Source organism: Balaenoptera acutorostrata, chromosome X, assembly GCF_949987535.1.
Source record: "Balaenoptera acutorostrata chromosome X, mBalAcu1.1, whole genome shotgun sequence".
Taxonomy (NCBI): domain Eukaryota; kingdom Metazoa; phylum Chordata; class Mammalia; order Artiodactyla; family Balaenopteridae; genus Balaenoptera; species Balaenoptera acutorostrata.
Window position 1 is genome coordinate 31,484,341 of NC_080085.1, and position 22,554 is coordinate 31,506,894.

Below are 22,554 nucleotides of genomic sequence, written 5' to 3' on the forward strand. Positions count from 1 at the left end.
TTTTATTATCTCTAATGCATTTTATTTATAATATTTTGATAGTCAGTATCTGCTCATAAGCATTTTGCTTTGCAATTATAAGTCAGCAATTAAATAAATTCCTGTTTACTATTGATTTCAGTCAAGATTTTTGGTTGAAAACAGCAAAACACCATTTTGGCTCACTTAGGCAGAAAAATACGTTTTTAGAAGAGAAGCAGAGACTCAGCTGGAAGGATAGAGAACTAGGCTCAGAAATGGGCAGGAACTGGCCAAGTACAGTCAAGATCAGATGACATGCTGTTACTGGTTCTATTGACACTAGATACCCAGTTTTACCCCCTTTGGCACTACCAGGTACTCAAAAGTGGGTTTCATCACCTTTGGGCACTCCTATTTATGTTGGAACTTCCCTTCAACATAAATTAGTGTTTTACTTAGCAATTTAAACAATTTTCAAAGTTTACCAAAATACAAAATTTGAATTTAGACTGCAGAGGGCAGTACATATCACAATTTTTTTCTGTATAGATTTGCATTACATTACAGAAAAGTCACCAGATGGTTTGTTTAATTTTCCGATTTAAAGATTGAAGCTTGGAAGTTTTAATTGCTTTCATAGTATATATTGATACATGGTGATTTATTAAACAAGTAGACAAGCTAAAGTGACACTACAATACAAGATTCAAAGTACTTCCCTTTCAACATGAAGTACGAACTCATGTTGAAGTATGAGCTCATGTTGACTTCTACCAAACATTTAAGGGAGAATTAACAGCAATTTTTCTAGAACTATTCCAAAAAATTGAAGAGGAGGGAACATTTCCAAATTCATTTTATGAGACCAGCATTACCCTGATACTGAAGCCAGATGAAAACACCCCAAGAAAAGAAAACTGCAGGCCAACATCCTTGATAAATGTAGTCGCAAAAATCATCACCAAAATACTAGCAAATTGAATTCAGCAGCACAATAAAAGGATCATACACCATAACCAAGTGGGATTTATCCCTGGGATGCAAGGATATGCCAATATACAAAAATCAATTAATGTGATACACTACCTCAACAAGATAAGGGATAAAAATCACATGATCATCTTAATAGATGCAGAGAAAAGCATTTGACAAAATTCAACACACTTTCAGGATAAAAACTCTCAACAAACGAAGAATAGAAGGAAAATATCTCTACCTGATGAAGGCCGTGTATGCAAAGCCCATGGCTAACATCACGCTCAATGGTGAAAAACTAATTTTTCCTCGAAGATCAGGAACAAGACAACGATTCCCACTCTAGCTATTTCTTTTCAACATGGTACTGGAAGTCATAGGTAGAGCAATTGGACAAGGGGAAAAAAGCATCCAAATCAGAAAGGAAGAAATAAGATTATCCCTGTTTGCAGATGACATGATCATATACATAGAAAACCCCAAAAATTCCATTAAAAAACCGGTAGAATTAACAAAAGAATTCAGTAACAATGAAGGATACAAAATCAACATTCAAAAATCAGTTGCTCTAAACATTAAAAATGAACTATCTGAAAAGGAAATTAGGAAAACAGTTCCATTTGCAATAGCATCAAAAAGAATAAAATGCTTATGAATAAACTTAATTAAGGAGGTAAAAGATTTATATGCTGAAGACAATAAAGCTTTGATGAAAGAACTTACACAAGACACAATTAAATGGAGACACATCCCATGTTCATGGATTGGAAAACAATATTGTTAAGATAACAGTACTACCCCAAATAACCTACAGACTCAATGCAACCCCTATCAAAATACCAAAGATATTTTTTACAGAAAAAAAATAATGATGTCAGGTTTCTTACCAGAAACCACTGAGGCTAGAAAGAAGTGACACACCATTTTTCAAGTGCTGAAAGAGAACTGTCAACCCCAAATCCTATGTCCAGTGAAAACACAGAAATGAAAGAAAATTAGGACATTTTTAGATTAAGGAAAATGAATAGAATTTTTTGCAGCAGAGTACCCTAAAATACTGGCTAAGGAAGTTCTCTAAACACAAAGGAAATGAAAAGATGAAAACTTGAAACATCAAGACAGAAGAATAATAGAAAGATAAAAGTTATAGGTAAAAACAATAGATTTTTCTTCTCTTTCTGAGTTTTTAAAATTATGATTGATGGTTCAAGCAAAATTATAATAATGTCTTAACTGGCTATGAATGAAACTAGAGTGAATATTTAAGACAATTATAAATGAGAAAAGGTAAAGGGAAGTAAAGGGAGGTGAGATGATGTTTATACAGTTCACTTTAGCTGGTAAAATGTTGACACCAATAGATTGTGATATTATGTCTATAAAATGTAATATCTACCAGAAATCAGTAAAAAGTCTATATAATGAGACACACTAAAAAATACTATATATAAATCTAATTAAATTCATAAAAGTGTTCAAGTATTCCAGAGTGAGGCAAGAAAAAGTAAACAGAAAAAGAAAAGAAAAATGGATAAACAAAACTCACACACAAGCACAAATAAAATGGCAGCCTTAAGCCTTAACATATTAATACTTACATTAAGTAATTGGTCCAAATGTATCAAATGTGGAAAGCCTAAGTGCAGCAAATAATACAGTAGTTGGCAGAGTGATTTAAAACGTGACCCATCTATACTATGTGTGTAAGACACTCACTAAAAATATAACAATATAGGCAGGTTAAAGGTGAAAGGGTGTAAAAAATATGCTGGGCACACGTTAATCAAATAAAGCAGGAGTTCCTAGTTCCTATATTAAAATTAGAAAAATTAGAATTACAGCAAAGAGAGAAACATTATGTAATAATAAAATAGTAAATTCACCAAGAAGATAGATCAATCCTAAATGTGTATATACCAAAACAACAAAAAGAAAACAAAAGCTGCAAACTAGGTAAATCAAAAACTGATAGAGATGGGATAAATAGACAAATCCACAATTCTGTTACAGATGTCAGTGTCCTTATTTTAACAATTGTTTGAATAACTAGACAGAAAATCAGCAAGCATATAGAATAATTCAACAACATATTAACTCAACAATATATGAACTAATAAGATCGAATTGACATTTATAGAAAACCTCACTCAATAACAGTAAAATACACATTTTTTCAAGCACCCATGGTACACATACCAAGTTGGACCATATCCTGGAATAGATACATAGATCAATAGATGAGCAAAATAGAGAACCCAGAAATAGCCCGCACATTTGTAACCAACTAATTTTTGACAAAGGTGCAAAAGCAAGTCAATCAAAGAAATACAGTATTTTCAACAAATAGTGCTTGAGCAACTGGATATACATAGGTAAAAAAATAAAATAAAAAGAACCTTGATCTAAATCTCACATTTTATTCAACTATTGACTCAAATGGAGCACAAATTTAAATGTAAAACACAAAACTATAACATTTTTAGAAAAAATATCATAGGAGGAAATCTTCAAGGTCTGTGACTAGGAAAACAATTCTTAGACCTGACACCAAAATCATCATCTCTAAAAGATAAAATTGATAAATTGGACTACATACAAATGAAAAACTTTTGCTTTGTTAAAAATCCAGTCAAAAAGATGAAAAAACAAGCTACATGTTGAAAGAAAATATTTGCAAACCATATATCTGACAAAAGACACATCTAGGGTGTGTAAAAGAGTCTCAAAACTCGACATTAAAAACAAAGCAAAAATTTAGTTATAAAATGGACAAAAAACATGAAGATTCTTTTCACTGAAAAATATATACATATAGGAGATAGCACATGAAAAGATATTCAACATCACTACATCTCAGGGAAATGCAAATTAAATCCATGATGAGATGTTATAACACATAGAACAACTAAAATAAAATTTAGTGAGAATACTAAATGCTAGCAAGAATGTAGAGAAACAGGATGTCTCATATATTGCTGGTGGAGATGTAAAACGTTGTAGCCACTCTGAAAAGTTTTTTGGCAGTGTCTTTAAAAAATCTAAACATACAACTCATAGAACCAGCAATTATACTCTTGGGCATCTATCACAGATAAATAAAACATATGGTCTACATAAAAACCTGTATATGTTGTTCCTAGCAGATTTATTTGTATTACTCAAAAACTCAAAGGAGACAAAATATCTCTCAATAGGTGAGTGGTTAAGCACTCTGGTATATCCACACCATGAAATACTGCTCAACAATGAAAAGAAGTAGACCTTTGATATACACAACAGCTTGGATGGATCTCAAGGGTGTTATTCTGAATGAAAAAAGCAAGTCTGAAAGGTCATATACAGTAAGATTCCATTTATTAACATTCTCAAAATGGCAAAATTATAGAGCTTTGATTGCAGAGATTATAGAAATGGCAGGTGCAATTGTAAAGGGGTATCATAAGGAAGGTCTTTGCCATGATGAAATGCTTCTGTATCTTGAATGTGGTGTGGTTATACGGTTCTACACATGTCATAAAATGATGTAGAATTACACACAAATATTTTACCAATGTCAATTTCCTGTTTTTGATATTGTACTCTAATTTTGCAATATTTAACAATTTGGAAAAACTGAATAAAATGTATGTAATTATTTCAAAAATGTTAAAAAATAGAAAAAATATAAATGGTCTAAATACCTAAGTTAAAAACCAAAAATTGTCAGTTTGGATAAAAAGGTAAGGTGCAAGTACATGCTGCCTACCAGAAATGTACTTAATTCTAAAGATACAAATGGATTAAAAGTAAAAGATGAAAAAAGTTATATGATGGTAGCACTAGTCAAAAGGAAATAGGAGTGGTGATATCAATAACAGAGAGAGGGCTTCCCTGGTGGCACAGTGGTTAAGAACCTGCCTGCCAATGCAGGGGACACGGGTTCGAGCCCTGGTCTGGGAAGATCCCACATGCCGCGGAGCGACTAAGCCCGTGCGCCACAACTACTGAAGCCTGCATGCCCTAGAGCCCGTGCTCCGCAACAAGAGAAGCCACCACAATAAGAAGCCTGCGTACTGCAACAAAGAGTAGCCCCCGCTCACTGCAACTAGAGAAAGCCCGCACGCAGCAACAAAGACCCAATGCAGCCAAAAATAAATAAATAAATAAATTCATATATTAAAAAAAAAATACCAGAGAGAATATCAGAGCAAAGACTGTTACCAGGGATAGAGATGGTGCTTTCACAATAATCAAGCGGTCAATTTATCAAGGTGACATAACAGTCTTATATGTTCATACATCTAGTAACAGAACTTCAAAATACATGATGCAAGAACTGATACAACTATAAGGATAATTAGATAATCCAAAAATGATAGAGATTTCACTTCTGCCTTTTCAATAATTGAAAGAGCAAGTTTGACAGAAAATCAGTAAAGATATAGAAAATACAGCACTGTCAACAAATTTGACTTCACTGTCATTTATAGAACACCCCACTCAACAACAGCAGACTACACATTCTTTTCAAGTGTATAATGGGTATTTACCCTGGTAGACCACATTCTGGGCCGTAAAACAAATCTTGATATATTCACAAATATTAGGGTAACAGAAAGTATACTCTCTGACCACACTAGCTGAATTCAAGACTGACATATAGTACAGTAATCAACATAGAGTGGGATTGGCATAATATTTGACAGATCAGTGGAAGTGAATGGAGATTCCAGAACTATGCTCAGATATATTTCGAAATATATGATTTATCATAGAGGTACAAAGCTAATGTAGTGGAGGAAAAAAAAATCTATTCAATATAGGGTGTTGGCACAAATGGATATCCATGTGCCAAAAAAATGGAATTTGATCCATACTTTGTGCTATACATACACAAAAACAACCCAGAATGCATCATAGGCCTGAATGTAAAACCGAAAACTACAAAACTTCTACATGAAAACCATTGTGATCTTGGGTTAGGCAAAGATTTCTTAGACATTGCACCGGAGGTATGATTCACAAAAGAACGAATTGACAAACTGAATTTCATCAAAATGAAAAATTTGTGCTCTGTGAAATATTTCATTAAGAGATGAAAATGCAAGCTACAGACTGGGAGAAATTATCTGCAAATTGCACATCTGACAAAGGGCTTGTGTCACAATATATAAATAAGTCTTAAAAGTAATTGTTAATAAATTAACAAATCCAATAAAAAATGGGCACAGATTTGCATAGACACCTGACTAAAGAAGATATACAGAGGGCAAACAAGCACAGGAAAATGTATATCTTCATAGTCATTCTAGAAATGCAAAATAAAGCCACAACAATGTAACATTACCCATCTATCATAATAGCTAAAATATTTATTTAAAAATTGATAATACCAAATGTTAGTATATGCAAGAACTTCAACTCTAAAGTATACTGGCGGAGGTGTAAAAGAATGACACAATCACTTTGGAAAACAGTTTGGCAGTTAAAAGTTAAACAGCTATCATATCTGTTCCACTCCCAGTTATTTATCCAAAAGGAATAAAAGTATAAATCCATATAAACACTTGTACATGAGTGTTTATAGCAGCTTTATTGATAATAGCCCCCAAATTGAGACAATTGCAGGGTCCATCAATAGGTGGAGGAATAACCAAATTGTCATGTATGTATACAGTGGAATACTACTCATCAATAAAATGAATAGATATATTTCAATAATAGTTTTAGATTTATTTTTAAAAGATAGTTCTCATATATCCCACACCCAGTCTCCTCCTCTGTTTTTTAACAGCTTTATTGACCTATAATTGACATTTTAAAAAACTGGACATACTCAATGTATATAATTAGATGAGTTTGGCTATATTCAGACACCCATGAAACCATCGCCACAATAAAGGTAAAGAATATATCCATCACCTCCATCAATAGATAAAAGAATAAACAAATTGTCATATATCTATACAATGGAATACTACCTGACAATAAAATGAATGGATTATTGGTACATGTCACATCATGGATGAATCTCAAAATAATAACGATGAGTGAAGGAAACCAGACAAAAAAAATTGCCCACTGTATGACTCCATTTATTATAATATGGTAGGAATTACAAGCTAATATACACTGATAGAAAGGGCAGTGGTTACTTGGCAATAGGAATGGGGTAAGGAGAGGAATGAGGGAGGGATTGCAAAAGGGAGTGAGGAAACTTTTAGGGGTGATGGCTGTGTTCTTTATGTTGATTGTGGTGATGTGTTCACACATCGATGTCAAAACTTAGCAAATTGTACAGTTTAAATATATGCAGTCTGTGGTATGTCAGCTATACTTTAATAAAGCTGCTTAAAAATAACATTAAAGAATTAAACCAATACCACAATTTGGAGGAGGTTGGCTAGCAAAAATTGGCAATGCATAGAGTTCTGAAAATGCAAGTGATTCAACAAAAACTATGCGTCTAGGAGCTAACTCTAATTTTCTGCCCCCAGGAAATAGAAATGATAATTAGCCCAATTAGTCTTATCAGGTAATTAGACATATGGGCTCCTCATTGCCAATTAATTCATTTGAGAAGTGAACTACAAAGACACTCTTATGATTTGAAACTTGCCGTATAAAAGATTTTCATTTACTGCAAACATGGATTTTAGCAGGAGCAAAGTAATGCTTGTATTTGGAATAATGATAGAATCTAAGAAGATGAGACCATGCAGAAAAAAGAAACAACTGCATATTAAAATTGTCATATTCAATAATGAAATAGTGTTTCCTAAATGGAAATTCTCTGGGAAGAACAGTGTGAAATGAGAAAAAGTAGGCTTTTACCTAAGTGTAAGGATTTGGAGGAAAAAAAGAGGAGAAAGAACAAAGTATATGCATAAGTTAGAATTTTAGATTTTTTTTAATACTAGAGTTACCCAGAAGAAATATGTATTTTGGTGTTTGCGTTATTGACAAAGATAAATGTACTTGTACCATACTAAAGGTTTGTCTAACCTAGAAACAGTCAATTAGAAAGTTTTCTAATGCATAACCAATTATATCAAGTCCTAAAGACACATTAACCCAATAGAAAAAACTAGCTAAAGTTTCAAATTGCTTCGTGGGATTGACTAAATGTACCTATGCTATTTCAATGTTACTAGTATGAAAAAGCTTACACTAAATATACTTTCTTTACATATTCAAATACTTGCTCAAAATGGACACTTCAACCATAAGGAGTTAATATGATACACTTGTCTCTCAATTATGATCACAGAGCAATTGTTCCAATTAACTGAACTGACCACAAATTGATCCCCCCAAATTAAGTTAGGCACAAACAAGAATTTGTCTATAAAATTTCCAGGAGTTTTATATGAATTCTTACAGCATATAATCTATAATTGATACGGAAGACAGAATTGAAAGATAAGTGCAAAATTGCCATAAATTAGAGATAAAAGTTGTATTCCTTTTCCTTTTTTACAAGTGAGAAGCTCTTAAAGTATTTGAGCTGTGCTCCCCTTTGCTTATAAACTCTATCCCTGTTCAAACTGAATTAATCAGTATTCCCTCTTCATGTAAAGAAAGACCAGCAAAGCACAGGAAGAACAGAACAATGCAGAGACATGAAACTCAGTGAGGGCTCTAAGCAAGTGTTCACAACAATATTTATTGTTTTATCCAAATGAAAGAATTCTCCTATGTATCCCTTAAAAGGGGCATATTGCTTGTATATATAGTAAAAATCTGCTTTCTCTGAGGCATATGAATACTTCTCAGTTCTCCTTTATATATTTCCCTTCTAGAAAATGAGTCACTAGTATTTAGATTTTTTTTTAAAAAACATATCATTAAGGAAAGCTTAATATAAAATACAAACATGAACATGTTACAGTCTTTGAGAGCAAAGACCTTACAAATACAAGCGGGACCAAAACCAATTATAATAAAGCATAAAATCCTAGGTGCACACTTGGTAGAGCATTAGCACTAAAGAGGGAATAATCAACTGTCTGGAGAGGGGCATGAGTGGATAGGAAAAGCAAATGTACTATTTAACCAGAGTCTTGAAGGGTGAGTCAGAGATAATCAGGACATAGGTGGTGGGTATGGGTAGGGCCAGGGAGGGAGGAGGGATTGTCAGCGACCTGAGAGACAAAAGGAAAGGTCCAGAGGTGCACGGTGGATGCTCAATAAATATTGCATGGGTGAGGAATGTGTGAATGGCTAATAATAAACTATATTTTAATACCATTTTAGTGCTTCTAAAATGTGTTTGCATAATTACTCCATTTACTCTTCACAATACTCGTGTATCAATAAAAACGCAGGGCTTGTAGGTCATATTTTACAGAGCATGAATTTGAGGTGCTAAGAGGTGGAAATGACCTCTTCATTGTTACAGGAGTGATGCAACTAAAATGTAGCCCAGGCCCCATAACCATGCCATTGTCACTTCAATGATGGCAGAACATCAGTAATGATGTCCATCAGAAGCTGCAATGGGAAAGAAGTGGTCCCCTGACTCCTCGGTCCCTGTACTAGTGCTTCTACTTCCACTTCAGCTCTTAGTTAAGATACAAAATTGTGAACGCTTTGTTTGGAATGCCCTTCATTGTTAAGATTCCTGACATCACACCCAGCCACCTGAGAGGTCCAAGTAATTTGTTTAGACATTTTAACTTTGCGAGACTCCTCTTGGCCCCATCTGTGTGCCGAGTTGCTGCCACGAAGCCAACAAGCTGTAATCTTAAACCAGACTCCAATACTGAAATCTGATGTGATGAAATAGGTTACTACCTTTTCACAAACTGATAATGCACAACGTGCATACTCTACTGGCAGAGGTTAACATCAGTGTTTGCCTTCTGGGTGAGAACAATCTGCTTTGTTCTCTAATAGGTACCACTTTCTTTCCACTGGATAGTGGCACTGTTGCCCATTGTTGAACTTAAATCTCGCAGATATCTCCAGTGATTATGGTATTAACATCAGCAATAGCTGGCAACAAAGCCAACATCTGGGAGTTTGTTTGCAGAAAGGGAGCAGCCCACCTCAGGAAAGGAAGGCAGAGTAATTCGTTGTACAGGTCAAAATTCTCATCAAAGAAGGATGTCATATAATAAGAAATGAATGAAAACTGGGGTGACATCATTAATCAGAGGAGTTATCAGATTGCCTCCCCAAATCCTCATGATCAGCTCTTCCAGAAAAATACACATATCATACAGGAAACAACTGATAAAAATGCTGCATGACCCTTATCTCAATGTGTTTGGGATATAACATGAAGCCAGAAAATGTGAAAGTTAACCCAGAAGTCATTGCAAGTGAAGTGGGAGAAGACTCCGCTTAGGCTAATAAGTAGAATGGCAAAATGATCCATGTGACAATGACACAGAAAGGACTAACTTTAGGGGGGAGGATTGATGATAGGATTACTTTGAAATATCTCTACTTCTCTCATACAAATCAATGCTTGCAGCTTCATAAAGTGTTTTACTTAACCTGAATGTATGATTCAAAAATCATACTTTTCTTTTTAGTTTTTCTGATCTGTTATAATAATGGCATTTATGCCATACCAATTCCATGCTCCATTGAATCTATGGAATATGGAACTTCTCTGCAGAGGCGTGCTCATCAAAAAGAACAGGTCACTAGCCTTCTAGGACTGAAAGCATTTCCAGACCCATACAAAGCAATTTTAAAGGAAATATCACCTTTTAAATTGGCTAATGTAGAATCAAGGAGTTATTTTTGATGGAAAGGGCTTTCACAATGCTCTGCAAATTTCACTGTGTCAGCAACCACAATCATTTATCTGCAGAAGACTGGATCTAATTAATTTGAAGCTGATGATGATGGCAATAATATTGGCAATGAAGTAATGAGTCTTGGCCTTGTCTTTGAAATGAGAAAAGTTAAGACAATGACAATTCATTCACTCATTTATCAAACATTTACCTTTTTTGGGTCCTGAGGTCAAAAAGAAATAAAGTATGTCCCACTCTAGCAAGAGCAGAGCAGGATTGAGAAAAATGAGCACCCTGTAGACTTCAAATATTAACATCATTTCATTAGAAATGGGTCAAGCCAAATTTTTGGCTACAAGCTTTTATTCTCATATTTATTTAAAGTTTTTAAAATGAGAGATTTAATACTGCATGCATACATTTTTATTTATTTGGAATTATCTCTTATTCCTGACACTTACAACTGGATGGCATTAGTTATTTTCACCAAGGATAAAATCATCTTACATGGAGGTAGTTGCAAAGTCTTGAACAAAGTATGCTTAAAACTTTTTTTTTTCCTGATTTTCCACTTGGCAATATATTTCTAAGTTTTACATAGGTTTTCTGATATCTGATTCTCCATTTTTATTTCTATTTTTCAGTTTTCTGAACTAGACACCTTAAAAACACATTAAAATACTTTGAATAAGGTAAGAAAATAAATCATTCATTCCCCCCAAAAAAAAGAATTTTAATTTTGCATTACTTGATTTCAGAATTTCAGTGGCTGCAGCTATTGAGTGCACTCAACTAGTAGCTGACTAATATCAGGGATGGTAAAATGTCATGAAGCTATACCATGAAGTCACATGTGAATGACACTAAATGTAAGAATTACAAACTGACAAAGGTTTCTCTTCCCTCTCTCCCTCCCTTCCTTCTTTTTTCCTTCCTTCCTTCCTTTCTTCCTTTTCTCTCTCCCTACCATTTTCCCACCTCCCTCCTTACTTTTTTCACTTCTTTCTTTCATCTTTTCATTTGTAATTTCCACTCTGGACTGCAGTATACTGTTTATATCCCAGCATTTGTGCAAGTAGTTTTGGGCAAGCCTGAATTAAGTAGCAAGCCAATTCTGTTTTTTACAGTAGTATTTTATCATGCCCTCATACCTTGGCACTCTCCAGAAGTATGTTTGGATGGACCATTCCTTGATCAAATTCTGAGCAGTGAGAAGCTACATAAATAAAAGACTAACTATAGTGCAGCATGCGAGTGCTCTGAGGGAGCCGTGTGCAACATGCTATGAGATGATAGGAAAGAAGACAATTGATCCTGAGGGAATTTGGGAAACTTCCTGTAAGAGGTAACATTTGATCTTGCATGGAACAGTAAATAGGAATTTGCCAAACAAGATGGGAGGCAGGGTTTTCCATACAGAAGGGAGTAGGGAGAACTGTGGTTAATCCAGTCAGCATCGGCAAAACAAATTAGTTGATTATTTTTCTGAAACCTTATTCTTAATAATGTATAGCTATAGCCAGGGTCTAATCTTAGTCCCTGGTGGGGTTAAGTGAGACATACAAAAGTTCATGTTGAGACCACATTCAAAGAATGCTATACTTAGTCTCAAGACAAGAAAGTGCTGTTGACTGTCTCATAACGGTGTTCACATGGTGCTCTCAATGCCAGGGTAGCCTGGATTGCCCTCCAGGTGAACGAAGGGGATCCTGGAAATGCCAGTGGGTCATGATGGCAAGATACTGGGGAAACATTCTGAAAATTGGCATTCATAGATGTATGTACTCTGTGAGATTTCTCAGAAATCTGAAACTGCTTTATCTCTCATAATATCAAATGGTTTGTGCTAGGTATTATTTGAGACACTTATTCAAATCTTTTGTTACACTTCCAATAATATTGATGGAAACCCACAACTATATGTGTATTTTCTTTTAGGAGCAAGGGAGGGTATTCTTCATATCTATATCAGATGTTTTCTTTCACCCAGACTATTGGTATTTATGTCTAAATATTTTACATACCTCCCAGGTTGCATTCATTATGAGTTAATTTTTTGTATAAATGCATTTTATATACTATTGGTCACCTACTTTTTATGTCTTTGTAAATATAGACTGTAATTCTATTCACAGAACAGGCATGTAGGTACATAAAATTGAGGGAAAAAACGTGTTATTTATTGCTGTATTTCCTTTACACTATTGACATGGAAATTGAAAATCATTAACTCAGGAGTAAAGTGATCTAAAACCATGTGAATGAAATGAGATCCAAATGTTTTAAAGTTGTATAATTTTATAGCTGAATGTCATCTTAGAAATGCTTTACTTCAGTCTCCTAATATTGAATATAGGAAAGTGAACTTAAATAATGCTATAACTTCCTCCAGATTCCTCAGTTATTGTAAAAATCTTGTGATTAGAATATCAGTTTCCTGACTCCCAGCCTCATATTTCTTCCCCAGGTCTATTGTCAGGACCCCTATATAAGTTTCTTTTTAAAATATAATCATAAAATAGAAGTTCAGAAGGGCCCTCAAAAATCACTTAGTACTCCTGTTCTTCCAATGGATAGAACTCATTTTCTGCATAGACTTTAAGCTATTAACTTCTAAAGACATAAATTAGAGTATAATTCAAATGTCATCCCCAAATTGTCATCTTTCTCCTTAAATAAATGAGTTACATTCTTCAATGGAATATTATTACATCTTGACACAAACATTGCTCTGATATTATATTAAAATTCAATTAAAATGGGGTATAATGTACAGAAATGATACAGTGAAGTTTGTCAGCAACATAGTGATTCTAAAGTAAAGGAACCTCATTACTAACCTGGAAAGAGCAGTATCACTAAAGAATGCTTATAAATCGTCTCAATCGCCAAGGATTCATGTAATCCAAGCAAGTCATATGTGGTATGTTTTTCCCTTGGGAATTTTGCTGTGGAAAAGCAGCCTAGATATAGCCCTGCAGAAAAAGAAGCAAACTACTCAAAGATGTGGTGCCATCAGTTCCCTACGGTTCGTAAGTCAACTCACAAAAGCACTGGGAACAATCTCATCTATAAAATCAGACATTCAGCAGATAATCCAGAAGTCTGCTAGAGCTGAATTTGGTCGAATGCACATAGGTGGCATTGCTATGTTATTCAACAAGTATCTACTGAGACCATACTCTGTGGGGAGCACTGTACAATGAGTGCACTTTTGCAAGCTGGGTTTCTGTCTCCATTGGGCTTCATGCTGTCTTGGGCCACTCTCCACTACATCTCAGAGGAAGGACTTCGGAGGCAGGGTGTCTGGGTTCCAATCCCTGCTCTGGCACGTGCTAGCCAAGCAACTCCTCTCTAACCCTCAGTGTCCTTACCTATAAAAGGGAATGAAGAATACCTATCTCATAAGGTTTAGGGAAGATGAAATAAGATAATACTCTGTATACCTAGAATATAATGTGGAATTAGACATATTTAAGCACCAAACATTGTGATTCACTTTGGCTAAAATAAAACCATAAACTAGATATTTTAACAATACTTAATGAGAAACCTTTAGGAGGGATAACTGTTTTTGACACAAGTGCTTTTGAGTATCCAGGATACAGGGCTCTTCACTAATCCTTATTGAAAAGATAATAGAGAAGGTTGAAAAATATTTACGGATCAATTACCATAAAAGCACAAGGTATAAACAGCATTAGCCATGTACTGATTTAACTAAATCTATACATATTCTTTATCCTGCCGTTGTAAAATTGATTTGGGGGCAAGTTTGTTACAAATGGAAGAAATTCTCTAGTAACACTCTGTTTGCATTCTCAGAGTTTTATTTTTATCTTCAGTGCAATGTAATCCTTAACCTCAAGACTATAATTACTCAGGGCTTGTTGTACATGCTTTTTTATAGAAAATCTTATCTGTTAGAGTGTTTATTATAGGAAATTGAATTTACTCACCAACATTTAAAGTACACACTAGCCCTCTGATGTTTAGTTCAATGTCTATGCCCATCCTTGCTAAATGTTGTAATGCATCCACTATATTGTGGAATCGATTTACTTGTCCATCAGAAAGCTTTTTAATCTAAATATTTTTCCTTTTGAAACTCTTTGTGAAAATAAATTTGTGACTCTTAACACATTCATCTCTAAACAAATACAGAGATTATTTCTTCTACAATGAACGATAAGTACAAAGCCAATGTTGATTCTGGCTAGTAAGATTAGTACTTTCATTACTTCTCTCTTCCACCTTTTGACAACTGCTCCAAGGCTGAAAGAATAATGAAAGTAGATTTATTTTGCTTTCTCTTAGGGGAAAACAAAGTTTAACACACCAGGGCTCAGAATTGAGTTAACTGTCCTGCTCCCACCTGGGCTTTTGTCTTAATCCTTGTTCCAACCTTCCCATAATAATTGCCTACAAATATTGAGGCCCCCCCTTAGAACTTGGGGCCATATGTACTCTTGCTATTTCCCTTACTAAGTACTGGTGTCCTGACCAGAAACCCAAGTTTATGGCTGGTGTCTGGCACCTACTGAGAGTTCTCCCCAAGTCCCAATATCTGCTGGTCTGTCTACATCTCTGAACAAGATCTTCTACAAGATTCCCTGGGCACTTGCCTGTCAAAGAATGACAACCAAACACCAGTTTTAGTTATATTGTACCTCGACCACATCCCACAGTGAATAAAAGTAAACATAAAATTTTGCAGTTTGAATCATGGATCTGATGTTGCTTTTCCCTTTGAGTGTAAGGATCATCCTAGGTAATGGCATCAAGACTGAGGCTGTCAGTTTAGTAGTTGGTTAGCCTTGGGAACAGAAAGGTAAAGAGAATCTCAATTGGTGAATTTGCTATTTCCTTTTATCCTCACTATCAGAAACCAGCCAGGGTTTAACTGGGACATGAATAAACTATAATTAAAGAGCAAACACAGCCTAACAAATATTAACAACAAGACTATGACTTCAGTGTCGCATTTCAGCAAATGAAGGCTAAATGTTCAGAAATGTTCAGGCTAAGTGTTCAGAAAATGGTTTACTACAAAGAAACATCCTTCCCCATATGACTTAGATAAGACTCACAGGTGCTTCCTTTACTTACCTAAGACAAAGTCAGACACAGGCCTTCCAAATTCCTACTTTTTATCTCGTAAATGGTTAGCTGAACAGCTTCTTCCAACTGATCAATAGGAATCAAATGCTTGCTAATTAAACTTAGGTGAAGCATCTTTCCTTTTCCCAGGCTCCTGACATTTGACCCACCCCAGCCTGAGCCAGCACACAGCCCTCCTGAGAACAGAGTGGCCTCAAGGTAAAAATTTTCTGATGTAATATTTGTTATTTGTTCACACCACCATTTCAGCCCACTTCCTCAAAAGACCCCAACTCCTAATACCATCACCTTGGGGATTCGTTTTCAACATATGAATTTTGGAGGGACACAAACATTCAAGACCACAGCACCCCAGAGCTGCCAAATCAAAATCTGCAGTTTTACAAGATTGTCAGAGGATTCATGTGCCCATTCAAGTCTGATAAGCAATGTTATAGTATTATCATATTAATATTACATTCTCTATGATTGAACCATGTATAAAAGTTCAACATTTCATTGAAGTGGGGAAACTGAAAGATAGTGGTTTGCATTTACTCAGAGTTAGCATATGAATTTAGGACCATGATGTTCCTTTATCATCTCTTTAGTCATTACAGGCCATTGGCATCTTCTTGTATTGCCACAGTAGAGTATTGTGTCTGGGAGTGAAGAAAGGATTCTGGCCCAATCCGTGGTGAAACTGGGAAGATGTTATCCTACCCACTGCTTCCTCTGTAGAAGAGGCTGACTCCCTGGCCAAGAATGTCTCCTGTCTAGTCAGGAGGAGCCAGAGAACACCAGAGGAAAGAAACCTTGGACCAAGCTGATTAGTCACATTTCAAAAAAGGCCACAAGTATACCCAAAGGACAGTTTTAAAAATGCCCAAGGACTCCTGGAGTCTACAGTTGTATAATTTTGAAATTTAGTCTTATCAGTTCATTCTCACTTCCAGGGCAGAATCCTATCTGAATAGACCATTTTCTAACAACACCATAATTGCATTCTATTCTTTTTTTTTTTAAACTGTATTTTCATTGTAGAGACTAACATTGAGGGTGCAATTACTACACCTCAGATGCTATAGACATAGTATCCTATTGGATCTTCACAGTAAATGAGGTATCGATGAAGCATTATTATTCCTTTTTACAGATGAGGAAATTGAGACTCAGAAAAGTTAATTTGCAGGCTTCCCTGGTGGTGCAGTGGTTAAGAATCCACCTGCCAATGCAGGGGACACAGGTTCGAGCCCTGGTCCGGGAAGATCCCACATGCCGCAGAGCAACTAAGCCCGTGTGCCACAACTACTGAGCATGAGCTCTAGAGCCCGTGAGCCACAGCTACTGAGGCTGTGCGCCACAACTACTGAAGCCCACGTACCTAGAGCCTGTGCTCCACAACGAGAGAAGCCACGAAAATGAGAAGCCCATGCACCGCAACGAAGAGTAGAGCCCGCTCGCCGCAACTAGAGAAAGCCCGCATGCAGCAATGAAGACCCAACACAGCCAAAAATAAATAAATTAAATTAAAAAAAAGAAAAGTTAATTTGCAAGACATTCTAGAGCTAGCAGGCAGTAGAGCAGGAACATAAATTATTACAATTTATTATATCTGACTCAAAAAATCCTACTGTGTCCATTATACCACAATGCTTTTTTTCCACATACCTAAATATGTCCTCATCTCCACTTTACACAAAACATTTAATTTTCATTTTTTTCTTCTCCATATACACATAAATAATACTAGTTTAAAGTCATGTTACTTAACCATTTTATAAAGCAGATTCACATATTTTGTTTCATTAGTACTTTTCAACACACAAATGGAATAGGCACAAATGGTACTATTTACTCCATTTTAAAGATGAGCTATTTGAAATTCAGATAGGTTAAAGAATTTTTGTAAATTGAGACAGGTACGAAAATGGTAATGCTCAGATCTGAACCTAAAACTTCAGATTCCAAATCCATGACCCTCAAAAATATATCACACTGACTCAATCAATTCTGTCTCTTTGGATATTGTGGTGTCTAAGGAAAGCATCATAATTTAGTAAAGAAATATTTCATTGTTACAAAATACATAATGGGGAGGGAGACAACAGAAAAATATGTATGTTATATTCAGCCAACAATGGGATAAGTGTTAAACTAGCATATCCAAAAAATATTTGAAATAAAATCTAAGGTTATTATTTTTTACCTTCTCTGATTTTATTACTATATTACGATATTGCATATAGAAAACAGAAAACATACATGTACACTGTAATAAATGATCAAAATGTAAACATCTGGTCAAGAACTAGAAAGTGCCAGAACATTAAGACTACATGTACACCTCTCCAGAACAAAAAGAAAAAAGATTCCAGATGGAAGGTCCAAGGTGAAAGAAGGGAGTAAGAGCAAAAAATAGTTAAGTACATAGGTAGATGCACACTGACTGTGTTAAAATATTAATAATGTCTAGTGGATTTATATATAGAATTAAATGCATGGCAATAATAATTTATAAGTTGGGAAGGGATAAATTAAAGTACATTAAACTCCTTGTATCACTTGGGAAGAAAGTGAAAGTATTAATTGTCCTTATTTTTAAATCAACTTTATTGTGAAATGTAATGCAATTATAGAAAAATCCATAAAACACAAATGCATAGTTTAATAGAAAATTGAAAAGTGAATACTTGTATAACCATCCCATTTCCCTACCAATCACAACCAACAGTGTAAAGCTTATTCTGTGTAGTGTAAGCACCTGACAATGAGCTTTCTTGATTGTAATATATGTGCCTGACATTAAGCTTTCGATTGTTGAGGCATCCACTTTAAAGACACCCATCTCGAATAAACACATTGCCAGCTACACAACTAGGTGAAGAGGCAGGCTGCCCCAGTTCCCCTTTTTATTTATTTTTTATAAATTTATTTATTTATTTTTGGCTGTGTTGGGTCTTCGTTGCTGCGCGGGCTTTCTCTGGTTGCGGTGCGCGGGCTTCTCATTGCAGTGGCTTCTCGTTGCGGAGCATGGGCGCTAGGCACGCAGGCGCAGTAGCTGTGGCTCGTGGGCTCTAGAGCGCAGGCTCAGTAGCTGTGGCGCACGGGCTTAGTTGCTCCGCGGCATGTGGGGTCTTCCCAGACCAGGGCCCGAACCCATGTCCCCTGCATTGGCAGGAGGATTCTTAACCCCTGTGCCACCAGGGAAGTCCCAAAGTTCCCCTTTTTAGAAAGCTCTGGTTGACCTTGTATTATTGACCAGTTTGACCGCTTGTTTTTCACTTCCTGCGTTTTAATTCCCACTCTTATTAGGTTTTAAATTTACCAATAGAGAGTGAACCTGTGAAACCCTGAGCACCCCACACTAGATCCCAGTAAAGGCAGAACCCAGGACTGTGCGTGCTCACTTGCTTGTGCATGCTCACTCTGTCTCTCTACCCGCAGCTTCACTGTGTGGCCCAGGCATGCTGTGTACTCTCCAGGACTTGTGAGTAAATAAGCTTTGTTTTTTTCAAATTTCCCTTATGGCTGTTGCTGAGGTGCGTCTTGCAATCATAATAAGAACCACAAGGGCCGGTCCAGCCAGGACACTGGCCCTGGTTGGCGAAGTGTATGTGGGGCTCCCACAAGTAGTATGGGCCCTGATGAGTGCCCCAGGCATTTCTAGCCAATAACATCACTATGGACAGGCTGAGACCGATACAAAACATCCTGTGTGTTATGGTTCTCACTTGCTGCCTTTTTATTACTGTAACAATTAAGTACATCAACTTTTCGGTGAATATTTGTAAATATTCTATGTGTTAATGAAAATAATGTGTATTGTGCTGTTGTTGGGTGAAGTGATTTACACACATTCATACACACACACATAACTATCAGGCTGTGTTTGTTAATAGTGTTCAAATCTTTTATATCCTGATTGATTTTTTTCTGTGATTGTTACCAAAGTAGGAGTATGCTAAAATCTTCCACACCTATGGGGTTTATCCATTTCTCCATTTCTCATTGTAATTTTGTATATCTTGCCTCTCTGTGTGTGTGTGTGTTGAGCTTATGCTGTTGTTTTATATTCCTGATGAAATGAGTCATTCAGCTTTTTGAATTCTCTATCTCTTGTAATGCTTTTTTGCCTTAGTAAATCTACGTTAGGGCTATTTACGGCATATGTTAATTGATTTTTTTTTTTCTCTCTTCTCTCTGCTCAGTGCCAAGATAACTTTCCTGTATCCTCTGGGGATAAGTTAGTTCTGGTTTTCTCTAGTACTAAGGATGTAGCCCTTTTTGATCACAGACTCCCCTCCTTGGGCAGACCGGTCTCTGAGTCTTGCCTTCTCTATTCCCCTCCTCCTTCCTTCTTTCCCTCATCCCTACTCAAGCCCGAGAATCTAACTTCCAAAATGAGGGAAGCACAAAGCGTCTCAGAGTTGAGGGGGCTGTGACGTGAGACCGATTGCTTTGCTCTCTGCTAAGCTTCCTGGGTTCTCACTTTATAGTACAACCCTGGCCTGGGATTTTTCCATGCTCTTACCTGCTCCTTGGTGTATTTAAAGTAATGTCTCATAAATTTTATCCGATGTTTTAAGTTATTTTTAGTGCAAGAGTTGATCTAAATAATTTAGCCCACCTTAACCAGAAATTAAAATTCAACAAATGTAGCATTTTAGCAAAAAACAAAAAAGTTAACTCCATTTCCAAAGAATTTTAGAACTCTAACAATATTCTTGATGTCCAAAGTTTTTTGAGTGTAAGAGTTGAGCTGCTTGAGGAAAGAAAATGTTTATTGACTTCCAGAAGCTCTGCTTTGAACACCGAGAGGTGAGACCCAAAGTGCTGAACAATACTTTTGAAAGGACCCATAGCTATGAAAGAGTTGGTCTTTTCTACCCCTGGAATGCAGCTCAGTGGGAGAGAAGGGAGAACTGGGAGAGGAGAGAAAGAAAGTCATTGAAATACATTCTGCAGAAAGGGATGCTGCTAGGTAGAGCCAATTTATGATGAAATAAGATCAGACATGATTTATTGACCACTTCCCATTTGGAACTCCAAGAGTGCAACCTCACAGTAAAAATGGCCACAGGAAAGGTGTGATTATAAAGCAATTCTGTTGGTTTTTTTTTTTTAACATCTTTATTGGAGTATAATTGCTTTACAATGGTGTGTTAGTTTCTGCTATATAACAAAGTGAATCAGCTATACATATACATATATCCCCATATCTCCTCCCTGTCCCAAGTTGCTTGCATTGCCAAATTTCTTGCAGTATAGTTGGCTCTCTGAGAATGAGACAGATTTTGAATACCCAGAGATTCCTAGTGTCCCTGAGAGGAGACAGTTTGAGGAAGTCTCAGTGGATTTGAAGGGACTCAGTGTTTAGATAAGGAGGATGACATATCTTGCATAGATCTGGCATCAGAGAGCAGTCAACGAGATGGGATTGATGACAAAGTTAGAGGCATCTCAGCAGAGGCCATAGAAAGCAGAAAGTGGCTATGGACCAAACACAAACCCTAATGTGACAATATAAAATACTCCACCAACCACAGTATATGTAGCCCAGAGGAAAACAGATGGCAAAGATGAAAATCTGGCATTTCCTTCTTAAATAATACTGAGAAAAATCCAGAAATTGCTGAGTTTACCATAAATGTTCAATTTATGTATCATTTGCTCTGCAAATTGGAAAATAGTAAAATTTGGTACTTTACCTGGTTGCACAAGTTATATCTCTGCACACCAAATGCTATGATTGTGCTAATGTAGTAACCTAAGTGGGGGGCTGGTCTGAGAATCCAAAGATTTTTCATTTTTATAGAGGTGAGATTTACATGACATAAAATTAATCATGTTAAACTGAACGATATTAAGTGATATTTAATATATTCACAAAATTGTGCAACCACCATCTCCATTTAGTTCCAAAACATTTTAATCACCCCCAAAGGAAACTCTGTAGCCATTCAGCAGTTGCTTAGCATTCCTATCTTTCGCCAGCCCCTGGCAAACACCAATCTTCTGTCTGTCTCTATGGATATACCTATTCTGAATTTTTCATGTAAATAGAATCATACAATATGTGACCTTTTGTGTCTGGCTTCTTTCATTTAGCATAATGCTTTTGAGGTTCATCTGTATTGTAGCATGTGTCAGTACTTCATTCCTTTTTACGGCTGAATAATATTCCATTGTATGTACATATGTTAATCCATTTATCCCTTGATACATATTTGGGCTGTTTCCACATTTGGTTATTGTGAGTACTGCTATGGACATGTAAATACATGCATTTGTTTGAGTATTTGCTTTCAATTCTTTTGGGTATATACATATCTAGGAGTGGAATTGTTGGGTATATGGTGGTTCTGTGTTTTACTTTTTTTTTTTTTTTAATGTTTTTGAAGAAGTGTTTTCCATAATGGCTGAACCATTTTATGTTCTAACTAGCAATGCACAAGGATTCCAATTTCTCTTCATAGAGGCCAACACTTGTTATTTTCTGTCTTATTGATTACAGCCATCCTAGTGGGTGTGAAGTCACACCTCAGAGTTGTTTGATTTGCATTTCTGTAATGACTAAAAATGTTGAGCATCTTTTCATGTGCTTGTCCATTTGTATATCTTCTCTGGAGAAATGTCTATTCAAGTCTTTCAGCCATTTTTAAAATTAGGTTATTTGACTTTTTGTTGTAAGAATTCTTTATATATTTTGGATACTAGATTCTTATCAGATATATAGTTTGCAAATATTCTCTTCCATTCTATAGGTTGTCTTTCACTTTCTTGA